Genomic DNA, 13,640 nt, shown 5'->3' with positions numbered 1-13,640 from the left:
CCACACTCAGCAGGACTCTGCGCCTTCACTCTTTCCTAACAACCCTAAACATAACCCTAACCGGAACAAGAAGCTGAACCCGAGTTAGACCCGAAAAAACACGGACGGTGCCACTTTCTGCCATCAAAAAGTGCTCTCAGCGGAAGCCTTTGGCTACACCTGAACTCCCTGGGGGAGCCTTTACGCAACCCCACACTCAACAGGACTCTGCGTCTTCACTCTTTCCTAACAACCCTAAACATAACCCTAACCGGAACAAGAAGCTGAACCCGAGTTAGACCCGAAAAAACACGTACGGTGCCACTTTCTGCCATCAAAAAGTGCTCTCAGCGGAAGCCTTTGGGTACACCTGAACTCCCTGGGGGAGCCTTTACGCAAACCCACACTCAACAGGACTCTGCGCCTTCACTCTTTCCTAACAACCCTAAACATAACCCTAACCGGAACAAGAAGCTGAACCCGAGTTAGACCCGAAAAAACACGTACGGTGCCACTTTCTGCCATCAAAAAGTGCTCTCAGCGGAAGCCTTTGGGTACACCTGAACTCCCTGGGGGAGCCTTTACGCAACCCCACACTCAACAGGACTCTGCGCCTTCACTCTTTCCTAACAACCCTAAACATAACCCTAACCGGAACAAGAAGCTGAACCCGAGTTAGACCCGAAAAAACACGTACGGTGCCACTTTCTGCCATCAAAAAGTGCTCTCAGCGGAAGCCTTTGGGTACACCTGAACTCCCTGGGGGAGCCTTTACGCAACCCCACACTCAACAGGACTCTGCGTCTTCACTCTTTCCTAACAACCCTAAACATAACCCTAACCGGAACAAGAAGCTGAACCCGAGTTAGACCCGAAAAAACACGTACGGTGCCACTTTCTGCCATCAAAACGTGCTCTCAGCGGAAGCCTTTGGCTACACCTGAACTCCCTGGGGGAGCCTTTACGCAACCCCACACTCAACAGGACTCTGCGTCTTCACTCTTTCCTAACAACCCTAAACATAACCCTAACCGGAACAAGAAGCTGAACCCGACTTAGACCCGAAAAAACACGTACGGTGCCACTTTCTGCCATCAAAAAGTGCTCTCAGCGGAAGCCTTTGGGTACACCTGAACTCCCTGGGGGAGCCTTTACGCAACCCCACACTCAACAGGACTCTGCGCCTTCACTCTTTCCTAACAACCCTAAACATAACCCTAACCGGAACAAGAAGCTGAACCCGAGTTAGACCCGAAAAAACACGTACGGTGCCACTTTCTGCCATCAAAAAGTGCTCTCAGCGGAAGCCTTTGGGTACACCTGAACTCCCTGGGGGAGCCTTTACGCAACCCCACACTCAACAGGACTCTGCGTCTTCACTCTTTCCTAACAACCCTAAACATAACCCTAACCGGAACAAGAAGCTGAACCTGAGTTAGACCCGAAAAAACACGTACGGTGCCACTTTCTGCCATCAAAAAGTGCTCTCAGCGGAAGCCTTTGGGTACACCTGAACTCCCTGGGGGAGCCTTTACGCAACCCCACACTCAGCAGGATTCTGCGCCTTCACTCTTTCCTAACAACCCTAAACATAACCCTAACCGGAACTAGAAGCTGAACCCGACTTACACCCGAAAAAACACGGACGGTGCCACTTTCTGCCATCAAAAAGTGCTCTCAGCGGAAGCCTTTGGCTACACCTGAACTCCCTGGGGGAGCCTTTACGCAACCCCACACTCAACAGGACTCTGCGTCTTCACTCTTTCCTAACAACCCTAAACATAACCCTAACCGGAACAAGAAGCTGAACCCGAGTTAGACCCGAAAAAACACGGACGGTGCCACTTTCTGCCATCAAAACGTGCTCTCAGCGGAAGCCTTTGGGTACACCTGAACTCCCTGGGGGAGCCTTTACGCAACCCCACACTCAACAGGACTCTGCGCCTTCACTCTTTCCTAACAACCCTAAACATAACCCTAACCGGAACAAGAAGCTGAACCCGAGTTAGACCCGAAAAAACACGGACGGTGCCACTTTCTGCCATCAAAAAGTGCTCTCAGCAGAAGCCTTTGGGCACACGTGAACTCCCTGGGGGAGCCTTTACACAACCCCAAACTCAACAGGACTCTGCGCCTTCACTCTTTCCTAACAACCCTAAACATAACCCTAACCGGAACAAGAAGCTGAACCCGAGTTAGACCCAAAAAAACACGTACGGTGCCACTTTCTGCCATCAAAAAGTGCTCTCAGCAGAAGCCTTTGGGTACACCTGAACTCCCTGGGGGAGCCTTTACGCAACCCCACACTCAACAGGACTCTGCGTCTTCACTCTTTCCGAACAACCCTAAACATAACCCTAACCGGAACAAGAAGCTGAACCCGAGTTAGACCCGAAAAAACACGTACGGTGCCTCTTTCTGCCATCAAAAAGTGCTCTCAGCAGAAGCCTTTGGGTACACCTGAACTCCCTGGGGGAGCCTTTACGCAACCCCACACTCAACAGGACTCTGCGTCTTCACTCTTTCCTAACAACCCTAAACATAACCCTAACTGGAACAAGAAGCTGAACCCGAGTTAGACCCGAAAAAACACGTACGGTGCCACTTTCTGCCATCAAAAAGTGCTCTCAGCGGAAGCCTTTGGCTACACCTGAACTCCCTGGGGGAGCCTTTACGCAACCCCACACTCAACAGGACTCTGCGCCTTCACGCTTTCCAAACAACCCTAAACATAACCCTTACCGGAACAAGAAGCTGAACCCGAGTTAGACCCGAAAAAACACGGACGGTGCCACTTTCTGCCATCAAAAAGTGCTCTCAGCGGAAGCCTTTGGGTACACCTGAACTCCCTGGGGGAGCCTTTTCGGAACCCCACACTCAACAGGACTCTGCGTCTTCACTCTTTCCTAACAACCCTAAACATAACCCTATCCGGAACAAGAAGCTGAACCCGAGTTAGACCTGAAAAAACACGGACGGTGCCACTTTCTGCCATCAAAAAGTGTTCTCAGCGGAAACCTTTGGGTACACCTGAACTCCCTGGGGGAGCCTTTACGCAACCCCACACTCAACAGGACTCTGCGCCTTCACTCTTTCCAAACAACCCTAAACATAACCCTAACCGGAACAAGAAGCTGAACCCGAGTTAGACCCGAAAAAACACGGACGGTGCCACTTTCTGCCATCAAAAAGTGCTCTCAGCGGAAGCCTTTGGGTACACCTGAACTCCCTGGGGGAGCCTTTACGCAACCCCACACTCAACAGGGCTCTGCGCCTTCACTCTTTCCTAACAACCCTAAACATAACCCTAACCGCAACAAGAAGCTGAACCTGAGTTAGACCCTAAAAAACATGTACGGTGCCACTTTCTGCCATCAAAAAGTGCTCTCAGCGGAAGCCTTTGGCTACATCAGAACTCCCTGGGGGAGCCTTTACGGAACCCCACACTCAACAGGACTCTGCGCCTTCACTCTTTCCAAACAACCCTAAACATAACCCTAACTGGAACAAGAAGCTGAACCCGAGTTAGACCCGAAAAAACATGTACGGTGCCACATTCTGCCATCAAAAAGTGCTCTCAGCAGAAGCCTTTGGCTACACCTGAACTCCCTGGGGGAGCCTTTACGCAAACCCACACTCAACAGGACTCTGCGCCTTCACTCTTTCCAAACAACCCTAAACATAACCCTAACCGAAACAAGAAGCTGAACCCGAGTTAGACCCGAAAAAACACGGACGGTGCCACTTTCTGCCATCAAAAAGTGCTCTCAGCGGAAGCCTTTGGGTACACCTGAACTCCCTGGGGGAGCCTTTACGCAACCCCACACTCAACAGGACTCTGCGTCTTCACTCTTTCCTAACAACCCTAAACATAACCCTATCCGGAACAAGAAGCTGAACCCGAGTTAGACCTGAAAAAACACGTACGGTGCCATTTTCTGCCATCAAAGTGTTCTCAGCGGAAACCTTTGGGTACACCTGAACTCCCTGGGGGAGCCTTTACGCAACCCCACACTCAACAGGACTCTGCGCCTTCACTCTTTCCAAACAACCCTAAACATAACCCTAACCGGAACAAGAAGCTGAACCCGAGTTAGACCCGAAAAAACACGGACGGTGCCACTTTCTGCCACCAAAAAGTGCTCTCAGCGGAAGCCTTTGGGTACACCTGAACTCCCTGGGGGAGCCTTTACGCAACCCCACACTCAACAGGACTCTGCGCCTTCACTCTTTCCAAACAACCCTAAACATAACCCTAACCGGAACAAGAAGCTGAACCCGAGTTAGACCCGAAAAAACATGTACGGTGCCACATTCTGCCATCAAAAAGTGCTCTCAGCGGAAGCCTTTGGGTACACCTGAACTCCCTGGGGGAGCCTTTACGCAAACCCACACTCAACAGGACTCTGCGCCTTCACTCTTTCCTAACAACCCTAAACATAACCCTAACCGGAACAAGAAGCTGAACCCGACTTAGACCCGAAAAAACACGGACGGTGCCACTTTCTGCCATCAAAAAGTGCTCTCAGCGGAAGCCTTTGGGTACACCTGAACTCCCTGGGGGAGCCTTTACGCAACCCCACACTCAACAGGACTCTGCGCCTTCACTCTTTCCAAACAACCCTAAACATAACCCTAACCGGAACAAGAAGCTGAACCCGACTTAGACCCGAAAAAACACGGACGGTGCCACTTTCTGCCATCAAAAAGTGCTCTCAGCAGAAGCCTTTGGCTACACCTGAACTTCCTGGGGGAGCCTTTACGCAACCCCACACTCAACAGGACTCTGCGCCTTCACTCTTTCCTAACAACCCTAAACATAACCCTAACTGGAACAAGAAGCTGAACCCGAGTTAGACCCGAAAAAACACGGACGGTGCCACTTTCTGCCATCAAAAAGTGCTCTCAGCGGAAGCCTTTGGGTACACCTGATCTCCCGGGGGGGAGCCTTTACACAACCCCACACTCAACAGGACTCTGCGTCTTCACTCTTTCCAAACAACCCTAAACATAACCCTAACCGGAACAAGAAGCTGAACCCGAGTTAGACCCGAAAAAACAAGGACGGCGCCACTTTCTGCCATCAAAAAGTGCTCTCAGCGGAAGCCTTTGGGTACACCTGAACTCCCTGGGGGAGCCTTTACGCAACCCCACACTCAACAGGACTCTGCGCCTTCACTCTTTCCAAACAACCCTAAACATAACCCTAACCGGAACAAGAAGCTGAACCCGAGTTAGACCTGAAAAAACACGGACGGTGCCACTTTCTGCCATCAAAAAGTGCTCTCAGCGGAAGCCTTTGGCTACACCTGAACTCCCTGGGGGAGCCTTTACGCAACCCCACACTCAACAGGACTCTGCGTCTTCACTCTTTCCTAACAACCCTAAACATAACCCTAACCGGAACAAGAAGCTGAACCCGACTTAGACCTGAAAAAACACGTACGGTGCCACTTTCTGCCATCAAAAAGTGCTCTCAGCGGAAGCCTTTGGGTACACCTGAACTCCCTGGGGGAGCCTTTACGCAACCCCACACTCAACAGGACTCTGCGCCTTCACTCTTTCCAAACAACCCTAAACATAACCCTAACCGGAACAAGAAGCTGAACCCGACTTAGACCCGAAAAAACACGTACGGTGCCACTTTCTGCCATCAAAAAGTGCTCTCAGCGGAAGCCTTTGGGTACACCTGAACTCCCTGGGGGAGCCTTGATGAAATCCCACACTCAACAGGACTCTGCGCCTTCACTCTTTCCTAACAATCCTAAACATAACCCTAACCGGAACAAGAAGCTGAACCCGAGTTAGACCCGAAAAAACACGTACGGTGCCACTTTCTGCCATCAAAAAGTGCTCTCAGCGGAAGCCTTTGGCTACACCTGAACTCCCTGGGGGAGCCTTTACGCAACCCCACACTCAACAGGACTCTACGCCTTCACTCTTTCCTAACAACCCTAAACATAACCCTAACCGGAACAAGAAGCTGAACCCGAGTTAGACCCGAAAAAACATGTACGGTGCCACTTTCTGCCATCAAAAAGTGTTCTCAGCAGAAGCCTTTGGGTACACCTGAACTCCCTGGGGGAGCCTTTACGCAACCCCACACTCAACAGGACTCTGCGCCTTCACTCTTTCCTAACAACCCTAAACATAACCCTAACCGGAACAAGAAGCTGAACCCGAGTTAGACCCGAAAAAACACGTACGGTGCCACTTTCTGCCATCAAAAAGTGCTCTCAGCGGAAGCCTTTGGCTACACCTGAACTGCCTGGGGGAGCCTTTACGCAACCCCACACTCAACAGGACTCTGCGCCTTCACTCTTTCCTAACAGCCCTAAACATAACCCTAACCGGAACAAGAAGCTGAACCCGAGTTAGACCTGAAAAAACACGTACGGTGCCACTTTCTGCCATCAAAAAGTGCTCTCAGCGGAAGCCTTTGGGTACACCTGAACTCCCTGGGGGAGCCTTTACGCAAACCCACACTCAACAGGACTCTGCGTCTTCACTCTTTCCTAACAACCCTAAACATAACCCTAACCGGAACAAGAAACTGAACCCGAGTTAGACCCGAAAAAAGACGGACGGTGCCACTTTCTGCCATCAAAACGTGCTCTCAGCGGAAGCCTTTGGGTACACCTGAACTCCCTGGGGGAGCCTTTACGCAACCCCACACTCAACAGGACTCTGCGTCTTCACTCTTTCCTAACAACCCTAAACATAACCCTAACCGGAACAAGAAGCTGAACCCGAGTTAGACCTGAAAAAACACGTACGGTGCCACTTTCTGCCATCAAAAAGTGCTCTCAGCGGAAGCCTTTGGGTACACCTGAACTCCCTGGGGGAGCCTTTACGCAACCCCACACTCAACAGGACTCTGCGTCTTCACTCTTTCCAAACAACCCTAAACATAACCCTAACCGGAACAAGAAGCTGAACCCGACTTAGACCCGAAAAAACACGTACGGTGCCACTTTCTGCCATCAAAAAGTGCTCTCAGCGGAAGCCTTTGGGTACACCTGAACTCCCTGGGGGAGCCTTGATGCAATCCCACACTCAACAGGACTCTGCGCCTTCACTCTTTCCTAACAATCCTAAACATAACCCTAACCGGAACAAGAAGCTGAACCCGAGTTAGACCCGAAAAAACACGTACGGTGCCACTTTCTGCCATCAAAAAGTGCTCTCAGCGGAAGCCTTTGGCTACACCTGAACTCCCTGGGGGAGCCTTTACGCAACCCCACACTCAACAGGACTCTACGCCTTCACTCTTTCCTAACAACCCTAAACATAACCCTAACCGGAACAAGAAGCTGAACCCGAGTTAGACCCGAAAAAACATGTACGGTGCCACTTTCTGCCATCAAAAAGTGTTCTCAGCAGAAGCCTTTGGGTACACCTGAACTCCCTGGGGGAGCCTTTACGCAACCCCACACTCAACAGGACTCTGCGCCTTCACTCTTTCCTAACAACCCTAAACATAACCCTAACCGGAACAAGAAGCTGAACCCGAGTTAGACCCGAAAAAACACGTACGGTGCCACTTTCTGCCATCAAAAAGTGCTCTCAGCGGAAGCCTTTGGCTACACCTGAACTCCCTGGGGGAGCCTTTACGCAACCCCACACTCAACAGGACTCTGCGCCTTCACTCTTTCCTAACAGCCCTAAACATAACCCTAACCGGAACAAGAAGCTGAACCCGAGTTAGACCTGAAAAAACACGTACGGTGCCACTTTCTGCCATCAAAAAGTGCTCTCAGCGGAAGCCTTTGGGTACACCTGAACTCCCTGGGGGAGCCTTTACGCAAACCCACACTCAACAGGACTCTGCGTCTTCACTCTTTCCTAACAACCCTAAACATAACCCTAACCGGAACAAGAAACTGAACCCGAGTTAGACCCGAAAAAAGACGGACGGTGCCACTTTCTGCCATCAAAACGTGCTCTCAGCGGAAGCCTTTGGGTACACCTGAACTCCCTGGGGGAGCCTTTACGCAACCCCACACTCAACAGGACTCTGCGTCTTCACTCTTTCCTAACAACCCTAAACATAACCCTAAGCGGAACAAGAAGCTGAACCCGAGTTAGACCCGAAAAAACACGTACGGTGCCACTTTCTGCCATCAAAAAGTGCTCTCAGCGGAAGCCTTTGGGTACACCTGAACTCCCTGGGGGAGCCTTTACGCAACCCCACACTCAACAGGACTCTGCGCCTTCACTCTTTCCTAACAGCCCTAAACATAACCCTAACCGGAACAAGAAGCTGAACCCGAGTTAGACCCGAAAAAACACGTACGGTGCCACTTTCTGCCATCAAAAAGTGCTCTCAGCGGAAGCCTTTGGGTACACCTGAACTCCCTGGGGGAGCCTTTACGCAACCCCACACTCAACAGGACTCTGCGTCTTCACTCTTTCCTAACAACCCTAAACATAACCCTAACCGGAACAAGAAACTGAACCCGAGTTAGACCCGAAAAAACACGGACGGTGCCACTTTCTGCCATCAAAAAGTGCTCTCAGCGGAAGCCTTTGGGTACACCTGAACTCCCTGGGGGAGCCTTTACGCAACCCCACACTCAACAGGACTCTGCGCCTTCACTCTTTCCTAACAACCCTAAACATAACCCTAACCGGAACAAGAAGCTGAACCCGAGTTAGACCCGAAAAAACACGTACGGTGCCACTTTCTGCCATCAAAAAGTGCTCTCAGCGGAAGCCTTTGGCTACACCTGAACTCCCTGGGGGAGCCTTAACGCAACCCCACACTCAACAGGACTCTGCGCCTTCACTCTTTCCTAACAACCCTAAACATAACCCTAACCGGAACAAGAAGCTGAACCCGAGTTAGACCCGAAAAAACACGGACGGTGCCACTTTATGCCATCAAAACGTGCTCTCAGCGGAAGCCTTTCGGTACACCTGAACTCCCTGGGGGAGCCTTTACGCAACCCCACACTCAACAGGACTCTGCGCCTTCACTCTTTGCTAACAACCCTAAACATAACCCTAACCGGAACAAGAAGCTGAACCCGAGTTAGACCCGAAAAAACACGGACGGTGCCACTTTCTGCCATCAAAAAGTGCTCTCAGCGGAAGCCTTTGGCTACACCTGAACTCCCTGGGGGAGCCTTTACGCAACCCCACACTCAACAGGACTCTGCGCCTTCACTCTTTCCTAACAACTATAAACATAACCCTAACCGGAACAAGAAGCTGAACCCGAGTTAGACCCAAAAAAACACGTACGGTGCCACTTTCTGCCATCAAAAAGTGCTCTCAGCAGAAGCCTTTGGGTACACCTGAACTCCCTGGGGGAGCCTTTACGCAACCCCACACTCAACAGGACTCTGCGCCTTCACTCTTTCCTAACAACCCTAAACATAACCCTAACCGGAACAAGAAGCTGAACCTGAGTTAGACCCTAAAAAACATGTACGGTGCCACTTTCTGCCATCAAAAAGTGCTCTCAGCGGAAGCCTTTGGCTACATCAGAACTCCCTGGGGGAGCCTTTACGGAACCCCACACTCAACAGGACTCTGCGCCTTCACTCTTTCCAAACAACCCTAAACATAACCCTAACTGGAACAAGAAGCTGAACCCGAGTTAGACCCGAAAAAACATGTACGGTGCCACATTCTGCCATCAAAAAGTGCTCTCAGCAGAAGCCTTTGACTACACCTGAACTCCCTGGGGGAGCCTTTACGCAAACCCACACTCAACAGGACTCTGCGCCTTCACTCTTTCCAAACAACCCTAAACATAACCCTAACCGAAACAAGAAGCTGAACCCGAGTTAGACCCGAAAAAACACGGACGGTGCCACTTTCTGCCATCAAAAAGTGCTCTCAGCGGAAGCCTTTGGGTACACCTGAACTCCCTGGGGGAGCCTTTACGCAACCCCACACTCAACAGGACTCTGCGTCTTCACTCTTTCCTAACAACCCTAAACATAACCCTATCCGGAACAAGAAGCTGAACCCGAGTTAGACCTGAAAAAACACGGACGGTGCCACTTTCTGCCATCAAAGTGTTCTCAGCGGAAACCTTTGGGTACACCTGAACTCCCTGGGGGAGCCTTTACGCAACCCCACACTCAACAGGACTCTGCGCCTTCACTCTTTCCAAACAACCCTAAACATAACCCTAACCGGAACAAGAAGCTGAACCCGAGTTAGACCCGAAAAAACACGGACGGTGCCACTTTCTGCCACCAAAAAGTGCTCTCAGCGGAAGCCTTTGGGTACACCTGAACTCCCTGGGGGAGCCTTTACGGAACCCCACACTCAGCAGGGCTCTGCGCCTTCACTCTTTCCTAACAACCCTAAACATAACCCTAACCGGAACAAGAAGCTGAAGCTGAGTTAGACCCTAAAAAACATGTACGGTGCCACTTTCTGCCATCAAAAAGTGCTCTCAGCGGAAGCCTTTGGGTACACCTGATCTCCCTGGGGGAGCCTTTACACAACCCCACACTCAACAGGACTCTGCATCTTCACTCTTTCCAAACAACCCTAAACATAACCCTAACCGGAACAAGAAGCTGAACCCGAGTTAGACCCGAAAAAACACGGACGGCGCCACTTTCTGCCATCAAAAAGTGCTCTCAGCGGAAGCCTTTGGCTACACCTGAACTCCCTGGGGGAGCCTTTACGCAACCCCACACTCAACAGGACTCTGCGCCTTCACTCTTTCCAAACAACCCTAAACATAACCCTAACCGGAACAAGAAGCTGAACCCGAGTTAGACCTGAAAAAACACGGACGGTGCCACTTTCTGCCATCAAAAAGTGCTCTCAGCGGAAGCCTTTGGATACACCTGAACTCCCTGGGGGAGCCTTTACGCAACCCCACACTCAACAGGACTCTGCGTCTTCACTCTTTCCTAACAACCCTAAACATAACCCTAACCGGAACAAGAAGCTGAACCCGAGTAAGACCTGAAAAAACACGTACGGTGCCACTTTCTGCCATCAAAAAGTGCTCTCAGCGGAAGCCTTTGGGTACAACTGAACTCCCTGGGGGAGCCTTTACGCAACCCCACACTCAACAGGACTCTGCGTCTTCACTCTTTCCTAACAACCCTAAACATAACCCTAACCGGAACAAGAAGCTGAACCCGAGTTAGACCCGAAAAAACACGTACGGTGCCACTTTCTGCCATCAAAAAGTGCTCTCAGCGGAAGCCTTTGGGTACACCTGAACTCCCTGGGGGAGCCTTGATGCAATCCCACACTCAACAGGACTCTGCGCCTTCACTCTTTCCTAACAATCCTAAACATAACCCTAACCGGAACAAGAAGCTGAACCCGAGTTAGACCCGAAAAAACACGTACGGTGCCACTTTCTGCCATCAAAAAGTGCTCTCAGCGGAAGCCTTTGGGTACACCTGAACTCCCTGGGGGAGCCTTTACGCAACCCCACACTCAACAGGACTCTGCGCCTTCACTCTTTCCTAACAACCCTAAACATAACCCTAACCGGAACAAGAAGCTGAACCCGAGTTAGACCCGAAAAAACACGGACGGTGCCACTTTCTGCCATCAAAAAGTGCTCTCAGCGGAAGCCTTTGGCTACACCTGAACTCCCTGGGGGAGCCTTTACGCAAACCCACACTCAACAGGACTCTGCGCCTTCACTCTTTCCTAACAACCCTAAACATAACCCTAACCGGAACAAGAAGCTGAACCCGACTTAGACCCGAAAAAACACGGACGGTGCCACTTTCTGCCATCAAAAAGTGCTCTCAGCGGAAGCCTTTGGCTACACCTGAACTCCCTGGGGGAGCCTTTACGCAACCCCACACTCAACAGGACTCTGCGCCTTCACTCTTTCCAAACAACCCTAAACATAACCCTAACCGGAACAAGAAGCTGAACCCGACTTAGACCCGAAAAAACACGGACGGTGCCACTTTCTGCCATCAAAAAGTGCTCTCAGCAGAAGCCTTTGGCTACACCTGAACTTCCTGGGGGAGCCTTTACGCAACCCCACACTCAACAGGACTCTGCGACTTCACTCTTTCCTAACAACCCTAAACATAACCCTAACCGGAACAAGAAGCTGAACCCGAGTTAGACCCGAAAAAACACGGACGGTGCCACTTTCTGCCATCAAAAAGTGCTCTCAGCGGAAGCCTTTGGGTACACCTGATCTCCCTGGGGGAGCCTTTACACAACCCCACACTCAACAGGACTCTGCATCTTCACTCTTTCCAAACAACCCTAAACATAACCCTAACCGGAACAAGAAGCTGAACCCGAGTTAGACCCGAAAAAACACGGACGGCGCCACTTTCTGCCATCAAAAAGTGCTCTCAGCGGAAGCCTTTGGCTACACCTGAACTCCCTGGGGGAGCCTTTACGCAACCCCACACTCAACAGGACTCTGCGCCTTCACTCTTTCCTAACAACCCTAAACATAACCCTAACCGGAACAAGAAGCTGAACCCGAGTTAGACCTGAAAAAACACGTACGGTGCCACTTTCTGCCATCAAAAAGTGCTCTCAGCGGAAGCCTTTGGGTACAACTGAACTCCCTGGGGGAGCCTTTACGCAACCCCACACTCAACAGGACTCTGCGCCTTCACTCTTTCCAAACAACCCTAAACATAACCCTAACCGGAACAAGAATCTGAACCCGACTTAGACCCGAAAAAACACGGACGGTGCCACTTTCTGCCATCAAAAAGTGCTCTCAGCGGAAGCCTTTGGCTACACCTGAACTCCCTGGGGGAGCCTTTACGCAACCCCACACTCAACAGGACTCTACGCCTTCACTCTTTCCTAACAACCCTAAACATAACCCTAACCGGAACAAGAAGCTGAACCCGAGTTAGACCCGAAAAAACACGTACGGTGCCACTTTCTGCCATCAAAAAGTGCTCTCAGCAGAAGCCTTTGGGTACACCTGAACTCCCTGGGGGAGCCTTTACGCAACCCCACACTCAACAGGACTCTGCGCCTTCACTCTTTCCTAACAACCCTAAACATAACCCTAACTGGAACAAGAAGCTGAACCCGAGTTAGACCCGAAAAAACACGTACGGTGCCACTTTCTGCCATCAAAAAGTGCTCTCAGCGGAAGCCTTTGGGTACACCTGAACTCCCTGGGGGAGCCTTTACGCAACCCCACACTCAACAGGACTCTGCGCCTTCACTCTTTCCTAACAGCCCTAAACATAACCCTAACCGGAACAAGAAGCTGAACCCGAGTTAGACCCGAAAAAACACGTACGGTGCCACTTTATGCCATCAAAAAGTGCTCTCAGCGGAAGCCTTTGGGTACACCTGATCTCCCTGGGGGAGCCTTTACACAACCCCACACTCAACAGGACTCTGCATCTTCACTCTTTCCAAACAACCCTAAACATAACCCTAACCGGAACAAGAAGCTGAACCCGAGTTAGACCCGAAAAAACACGGACGGCGCCACTTTCTGCCATCAAAAAGTGCTCTCAGCGGAAGCCTTTGGCTACACCTGAACTCCCTGGGGGAGCCTTTACGCAACCCCACACTCAACAGGACTCTGCGTCTTCACTCTTTCCTAACAACCCTAAACATAACCCTAACCGGAACAAGAAGCTGAACCCGAGTTAGACCCGAAAAAACACGGACGGTGCCACTTTCTGCCATCAAAAAGTGCTCTCAGCGGAAGCCTTTGG

The sequence above is a fragment of the Anser anser genome (assembly GCF_964211835.1).
Source record: "Anser anser genome assembly, chromosome: 3".
Taxonomy (NCBI): Eukaryota; Metazoa; Chordata; class Aves; order Anseriformes; family Anatidae; genus Anser; species Anser anser.
This window is presented reverse-complemented; position numbering follows the sequence as displayed.